General features: G+C 33.9%; 1 non-coding gene across 1 annotated transcript; it reads right to left on the bottom strand.

Annotated features, from left to right (window-relative positions):
* Positions 1 to 3,181: 3,181 nt before the first annotated feature.
* On the bottom strand, positions 3,182 to 3,288 carry LOC139879226 (small nucleolar RNA R71). The gene has a single exon (XR_011770080.1). It is a non-coding gene; the product is annotated as a small nucleolar RNA R71 (small nucleolar RNA).
* Positions 3,289 to 8,851: the final 5,563 nt, after the last annotated feature.

The raw sequence follows: 8,851 nt of genomic DNA, 5'->3' as shown, positions 1-8,851 counted from the left end.
AAAGGAACATATATTTCATAGCATTATCCCCCAAGAAAGACAAGATTTTAGTTGCAATTGTTCCATTTTCAAGTAATATTCGTTTATATTAAATAAGTGCGAAGACAAAAGGCGAAAACGACGAATTGAAGACACAAAGGTCCAAAAAGCTCAAAAGTACAAGATACAATCAAAAAGGTTCAAATTAGTGATGAAGAACGTCTAAAAATGACAAGAGTACAAGTTACAAAACACAAAGTACACGATATAAAATAGTACGCAAGGGCGTTCGAAAATCCGGAACCAGGACATGAGTCAACTCTCAACGCTCGACGCAACGGTGTAAAAATTACGAGTCAACTATGCACAAGAATAAAATATAATATTTAAATAATTCATAATAAGAATAATATTAAATAATAAAAAGTTGTTAATTGAGCATAGTTCAGGGGTCGTAAATGAAAATTCAATTTCATATTTTGCCTATAAAGGCGATGATTTACGATCAATTTGGACGATACCTTTTTCGATGATATTTTCTATCTATATATCGATCCATCTATCTATTATCGATATCAATTATCAATATCTATATTCTATATCTCTATCATAATGTTAACTTAATAAGATATAACAATAATCTTAATTTTAATTTTAAATTATGATAATAATAAGATTTATGATAGAGATCGTTTGAGTGTGTAAGTCGAAATTCTGTCCGTGTAACGCTACGCTATTTTTTCATTGTAAGTTATGTTCAACCTTTTTATATTAATGTCTCGTAGCTAAGTTATTATTATGCTTATTTAAAACGAAGTAATCCTGATGTTGGGCTAATTACTAAAATTGGGTAATTGGGCTTTGTACCATAATTGGGGTTTGGACAAAAGAACGACACTTGTGGAAATTAGACTATGGGCTATTAATGGGCTTTATATTTGTTTAACTAAATGATAGTTTGTTAATGTTAATATAAAGATTTACAATTGGGCGTCCCTATAAATTACCATATACACTCAATCGGACACGATGGGCGGGGTATTTATATGTACGAATAATCGTTCATTTAACCGGACACAGGAATGGATTAATAGCCACTAGAATAATTAAAACAGGGGTGAAATTATGTACAAGGACACTTGGTATAATTGATAACAAAATATTAAAACTTTGGGTTACACTCAGTCGACATCCTGGTGTAATTACTAAACAAAGTATTAAAATCTTGTTACAGTTTAAGTCCCCAATTAGTTGGAATATTTAACTTCGGGTATAAGAATAATTTGACGAGGACACTCGCACTTTATATTTATGACTGATGGACTGTTATGGACAAAAACCAGACGGACATATTAAATAATCCAGGACAAAGGACAATTAACCCATGGGCATAAAACTAAAATCAACACGTCAAACATCATGATTACGGAAGTTTAAATAAGCATAATTCTTTTATTTCCTTTATTTTATATTTAATTGCACTTCTAATATTCGCATTTTTATTGTTATTGTATTGCACTTTTAATTATCGTACTTTTTAATTATCGCAAGTTTATTTTATCGCACTTTTATTATTCGCAATTTCATTATCGTTATTTACTTTATGCTTTAATTTAAGTCTTGTATTTATTTTTAATATTTTACATTTGGTTTTAACTGCGACTAAAGTTTTAAAATCGACAAACCGGTCATAAAACGGTAAAAACCCCCCTTTATAATAATAATATTACTTATATATATATATTTGTAAAAATATAGTTTTAAAAAAATATAGTGTTATACTTCACGAGCTCCCTGTGGAACGAACCGGACTTACTAAAAACTATACTATAATACGATTAGGTACACTGCCTATAAGTGTTGTAGCAAGGTTTAAGTATATCCACTCGATAAATAAATAAATAACTTGTGTAAAATTGTAGCATATTTAATAGTATTTCGTACTAAAAATAATACTATTTTGTATACACCCCCTACGACATCACATACTTTGAAAGACGTTGCATTCGAGTTGTTGAGTTCATCAAGATTAATATTAAGTCAATTATAGTTGGATGTAATATGAAATGGTATGCATGCCTTCAATTTTTGATGTAAAGAAAGTTTGTCTTTTAAAAACGAATGCAATGTTTGTAAAACGTATCATATAGAGGTCAAATACCTCACGATGTAATCAACTATTGTGAATCGTTTATAATGTATATGAACGGGTCCTTTCATTAGTGTTGGTGGATTTTGGGTTGGTGAACTAATTGGCCATGTTTAGGACTTGAAATTGAGTTTAATCACTTAAGTTAGTGATTATGGAAGTATTGAAACCCATTTAAGGTTATTTGGTTGACTAATTGTGACTTTGGGTTAAATTAGGGTTTGGTGGTGATTATGGCCCATTTGGCGATTTAATGAGGTTTATAAACTTAAAATGGATTAAGTTGAAGTATTAAACCGAGTTAAATGTGTTTTGGTGTTAAAACTTGTAAATGGTGAGATTTTGACTTAATGGGTCAAAACTAGGGTTTTAGTGTCAAAATGGGTATGACGCGTGTTTAACACTTAAGTTCGGGTTTAATTGGCGTATTAGGACCATTCTCACTTGTGTTAGTGATTATTGGTTAGTTTTGGGCACGGTTTGTGCTTGGAAGTGCATTTGGGTCGAAATTGCACTATTCAAGGACAATTCCAAGATCCTGAACCACTAATTAAGAACCCGGAGCATATTCAAGGACAATTCCAAGATCCTGAACCACTAATTATTCCTCCTGAGCCACAAATCATTAAATCAGAATCCTCTAGTGATTCGTATTCAACAAATTCAATTATGGAAGTAACGGAACCTCTAAGTATGGAAGATCGAATGAGAGCCACACGCACGGGCCAAGGTCACGCCATTATTAAGCCAGAAGTTAATGCGCCAGATTATGAAATCAAAGGACAAATTCTATACATGGTAACTAACCAATGCCAATTCAGTGGTGCACCGAATGAAGATCCTAACGAACACCTTCGTACGTTTAAAAGAATTTGTACACTATTCAAAATCCGAGAAGTGGAAGATGAGCAGATCTATCTCATGTTGTTTCCCTGGACTTTAAAGGGAGAAGCCAAAGATTGGTTAGAATCGTTACCTGAAGGGGCGATTGACACATGGGATGTTTTAGTTGAAAAATTTCTTAAACAATTCTTTCCGGCATCTAAAGCCGTGAGACTTCAAGGAGAAATTGTTACGTTCACACAAAAGCCAAATGAAACATTATATGAGGCGTGGACAAGATTCGGAAGGATGTTGAGAGGATGTCCTCAACACGGTTTAGACACTTATCATATAGTACAAATATTCTATCAAGGTGTCAACGTTGCTACACGAAAAGACATCGACATAACAGCTGGTGGTTCCATTATGAAGAAAACCCCAACTGAAGCTTACAAGATCATTGATAGCACAGCCTCCCACTCACATGAGTGGCATCAAGAAAAAGATATCTTTCGATCATCTAAAGTGGCTAGAGCCGATTCTAGCCATGACTTTGATTCCGTTTCCGCAAAAATAGATGCTTTCGAAAGACGAATGGAAAAGATGAATAAAGATATTCACGCAATACGAATCAGTTGTGAGCAATGCGGTGGACCACACTTATTGAAAGATTGTCACATTGAACCAACGATGGAACAACGAGAGAATGTTTCCTATATGAACCAAAGGTCGGGAAATAATTATCAAAATAATTATCAACCGCCAAGGCTAAACTTAAATCGAAATCAAAACATTCTTTACAATCCAAAAGGACCCGAAAATAACTGGTATAACCAACAAGGTCCGAATAACCAACCGACTCAAAACAACACTTTCAATCAACAAAGACCTAGCTTGTATAAACCACCACAACAACCCGAAGAGAAAAAGCCAAATCTAGAAGAAATGATGGCAAAGCTGATTGAATCTCAAACACAATTCATTACATCTCAAACCCAAACGAACGAGAGGTTTGATCAGTCATTAAGAACTCAACAAGCTTCCATTTTGAATCTAGAAAAACATGTAGGTACTCTTGCTAGCATTATGAGTGAGAGGGAACAAGGAAAGCTACCGAGTAATACTGAAGTAAATCCTCGGAAAGAGAATGTTAATATGGTGTCAACAAATTCTGAAAAACCAGCACCAGAAGATGGGAAGGTTTTAGATGTGAGTAACAATGAAGAAGTTACACCACCACCACCACCACCACCCGAGTATGTAAAGCCAGTGGTGGCACCCTACAAACCACTCATCCCGTTTCCAAGAAAAGGAGTTGAGTATGAGCAAGTGATAGGTAATAAAGATTGTGATACCTCTGGAAAGAAGAAGAAGAAAAAGAATAAGAAAGTGCAAGAAACAAAAGCCGTAAATATAAACCCGGTGAAGACAGTTCCACCAAAACCTCCACCTAGGGTAGGTGATCCGGGTGAATTTATTGTTCCTTGTCTACTTAGTGATTGTGTCATGTATGATGCACTAGCAGATTTAGGTGCAAGTGTAAGTGTTATGCCTCTTTCCTTATATAAGAGATTAGGTGTAGGTAAGTTAAGTCCAACGGATATGAGTGTTCGACTCTTTGATCAAACCATTAAGCACCCAGTTGGAATTGCTGACAACCTACCCGTTCAAGTAGGCAATTTAACCTTTCTAGTCGAATTTATTGTCATTGACATAGAAGAGGACCCAAACATTCCTCTAATTTTAGGTCGGCCATTCTTAGCGTCCACCAAGGCGTTATTTGATGTAGGAAATGGAAGAATGACACTTAAAAGTGGTGACAAATCGATCACCTTTATGATTCGAAAGTCTAAATCTCCACCAGCCAAAACCGTTGAACCAGTAAAAACAATTGGTAAGAACCATGTGGTTTTACCAACTCCAACAGTAATACTTAATAATAATAAAATGCCTAAGTGTGGGGAAAATGAAGTAACACCTAATGATGACATGATAACAAAGAACCCCGTTATTGATACGAAATTAAATGACCCCGTTATTAACAGTTCAATGAAGAAACTTTTTAAATGGGCTATTGATGCTAGAAGTAAGGGGAACTTTAAGTTATGTAACCGGTTAGTATCCAATCTGTCGCCTAAAGAAAGGGCGAAGCTAGTTGAATTATGGGATATTACGGAAGAAGCCGGGCACTGGCTTAAAGAAAAAGTCACGGATATGCAAGTTGATTATGGACCAAGAGAAATTAACGATGAAGTTAATCATAATTTTGACACCACGGCTACCTAAGTGTGGGGAGATTCAAATGTTCTAAAAAGAAAATGCTATCTAGAGTTAGTTGTTCTGTTCTCGTGTAGTTCCGAGAATGAAACCCGATTGGTCTTTTCTGCTAGCAGACACTAAAGAACTAGTTTTCTCCCTCCATTCTGAATCTTTTTATTTAGTAGGTTTTATATAAAATTAATATGCTTTTTAAATTTATGTTTTGAATGATTTTAAAAACAAAAATTTACTTTATTTCATTAAGTTTAAAAAATGATTTCTAAAATTCGTCGTGAGTTAAAGACTAGGTCGTTGAGCCGAAATTGCTTTACCCGAGGGCGGGGCGACAAATTTTGTTATCATTTAATTTTATTGATCTAAAGTATGCAAAAAAAAATATTATATTAATTTTTGAACGTAGGGGTTATATACCAAACTTAAAAAATATGTATATATGTTTGTATTTTATGTTATGTACACAACAGGGTAAAACAGCGCACTTTCAAAGACTGTCATTAAGTTCAACAAAAAGCTACTAATTTTGATGACAAGGCGCAAAATATCAAATGTGATGTAAAATAATATGCTTACAAACTGGGTATTTTTAATCACTTTTCTACACTAATCACCCTCATGAATTTATAATTATAGTCTGATTTCATGCAAATGAGGGCATTGCATGATCTCAAGTGTGGGGAAGGGTTATAAATTCTCTCGGGTTCACACTTAGTTTATTTGCCAAATTTTGTGAAAATTTGTAAAATTTTCAATTAAATGAACTCAAAATCATGTTTATACATATTTATGAACGATGAAAACTAGGTGATAATACCGAAATTATCGTTACCTCGAAAAGGACATAAATTGAGAAACACCCTAAAACGCTTGAATTCATTTAAAATGAAATAGAAGAAAATAAAAAGGCAAAGAAAGAAACTAAGTGTGGGAAGAATGTACCAAGTTATTCAATTTAAAACATATATCACATATTTTTGTACAAGATTATTGCAGGTACTTTTGCTTTGGACGATACTAATCAGTTTTACCCGGTTTACTGTAATACATTTGAAAGAAAGATGGATCTACACGATGAATCAATTCCATCATTAAAAGGAAGTAAAGTCTTCCGAAAAAGACACGCGCTTCTTGATTTAGGTCATGAAGTTGTCGTCCAGACCAGCTGTAGGTTGACGAAAAATCTAGAAAAGTCATCTCTAAAATCAGCAGGAAATCCACGGACCTCAGCATCAAACAGGGTCGCCAAGTGGTCAGATTTATCCTAACCATGAGAAGGATTTATCTCGTACAATGGGGAGGCACCGTGCAAATTAGCTTGATAAGACTAATGAATCAGATCCCCAGAAAAGGATAATCTCCTTAAAGATTAAAAATCAGCTTTTAAGACTGATAATACTCAATCCTAGAGATTGACCTTAAAGATTGAGAATTCAAACTCATGGAATTCGATGATATCTAAACTCGAGCATGAACGAGAAAATATTTTGATCAAAAATACAAACCGATTTGTTTTCTGAAAACCATTTTCAATGCGTTCATTACCATTGAACGTAAAATCCTAGAAATTCACCTGGAATTCATTAGGTCACCTGAACCAAATCGGGTGTCAACCGTAAGAACGGTGGTTGCATAGCATGGTCGGAGACAGGACCTTGTGCCAGACCGAAAAAATTATAGGATGATCTTTACTATTGCTCCTACCAAGGATAGTTCTAGCATCCGACACGTTAAAAGACCATAATCATATGCATGTCATTAGACATTGCCTTAACAGTTTCTTGTTCATCGCTTTCCTTTACAACCGGACGGTAGTTTACCGAAAGGTAATATACGGAACAAGTAAACTGGATGTGTGCTATTCGATACCAGGATAGCAGTGGATTACACGAACCTAAAAGTTTTAGCCAAAATATTGATCCACAAATATATTTTGCAACACCGATGATGGATCAAATCAGAAAACTTGTCTAGGGTAAAATCTAGCTTGAATTTTCAAAAGATCAAATGTTTTCATAAAGATCCAATTTCCTTAAAGGATCTAAATTTTTATAGTCATGTGGGACTGTAAACCGCCTTTCAAATGTGCACTTTGCTTTGGAAACCGAAAGTAAATCGGCTATTTGATTGCAAGTGTCGTCGACTTAAACCCAAGGCAACTGTGGATGACACACCCACCTTTAACCATATCATTACTATCATTGTTTATACCGCCATATCAAAATCACTGATGTATAAAGTGTGAAGAATAAAGAAGTGATTTGTATGTTTTTATTTCAAGACTATATTGCTTGAGGACAAGCAACGCTCAAGTGTGGGGATATTGATAAGGCTAAAAAGGAACATATATTTCATAGCATTATCCTCCAAGAAAGACAAGATTTTAGTTGCAATTGTTCCATTTTCAAGTAATATTCGTTTATATTAAATAAGTGCGAAGACAAAAGGCGAAAACGACGAATTGAAGACACAAAGGTCCAAAAAGCTCAAAAGTACAAGATACAATCAAAAAGGTTCAAATTAGTGATGAAGAACGTCTAAAAATGACAAGAGTACAAGTTACAAAACACAAAGTACACGATATAAAATAGTACGCAAGGGCGTTCGAAAATCCGGAACCAGGACATGAGTCAACTCTCAACGCTCGACGCAACGGTGTAAAAATTACGAGTCAACTATGCACAAGAATAAAATATAATATTTAAATAATTCATAATAAGAATAATATTAAATAATAAAAAGTTGTTAATTGAGCATAGTTCAGGGGTCGTAAATGAAAATTCAATTTCATATTTTGCCTATAAAGGCGATGATTTACGATCAATTTGGGCGATACCTTTTTCGATGATATTTTCTATCTATATATCGATCCATCTATCTATTATCAATATCAATTATCAATATCTATATTCTATATCTCTATCATAATGTTAACTTAATAAGATATAACAATAATCTTAATTTTAATTTTAAATTATGATAATAATAAGATTTATGATAGAGATCGTTTGAGTGTGTAAGTCGAAATTCTGTCCGTGTAACGCTACGCTATTTTTTCATTGTAAGTTACGTTCAACCTTTTTATATTAATGTCTCGTAGCTAAGTTATTATTATGCTTATTTAAAACGAAGTAATCCTGATGTTGGGCTAATTACTAAAATTGGGTAATTGGGCTTTGTACCATAATTGGGGTTTGGACAAAAGAACGACACTTGTGGAAATTAGACTATGGGCTATTAATGGGCTTTATATTTGTTTAACTAAATGATAGTTTGTTAATGTTAATATAAAGATTTACAATTGGGCGTCCCTATAAATTACCATATACACTCAATCGGACACGATGGGCGGGGTATTTATATGTACGAATAATCGTTCATTTAACCGGACACGGGAATGGATTAATAGCCACTAGAATAATTAAAACAGGGGTGAAATTATGTACAAGGACACTTGGTATAATTGATAACAAAATATTAAAACTTTGGGTTACACTCAGTCGACATCCTGGTGTAATTACTAAACAAAGTATTAAAATCTTGTTACAGTTTAAGTCCCCAATTAGTTGGAATATTTAACTTCGGGTATAAGAATAATTTGACGAGGACACTCGCACTTTATATTTA

Source organism: Rutidosis leptorrhynchoides, chromosome 11 (genome assembly GCF_046630445.1).
Source record: "Rutidosis leptorrhynchoides isolate AG116_Rl617_1_P2 chromosome 11, CSIRO_AGI_Rlap_v1, whole genome shotgun sequence".
In the NCBI taxonomy this organism is placed as follows: Eukaryota; Viridiplantae; Streptophyta; class Magnoliopsida; order Asterales; family Asteraceae; genus Rutidosis; species Rutidosis leptorrhynchoides.
Note: the sequence above shows the minus strand (reverse complement) of the source record. Positions and strands in the feature narration are given on the sequence as shown.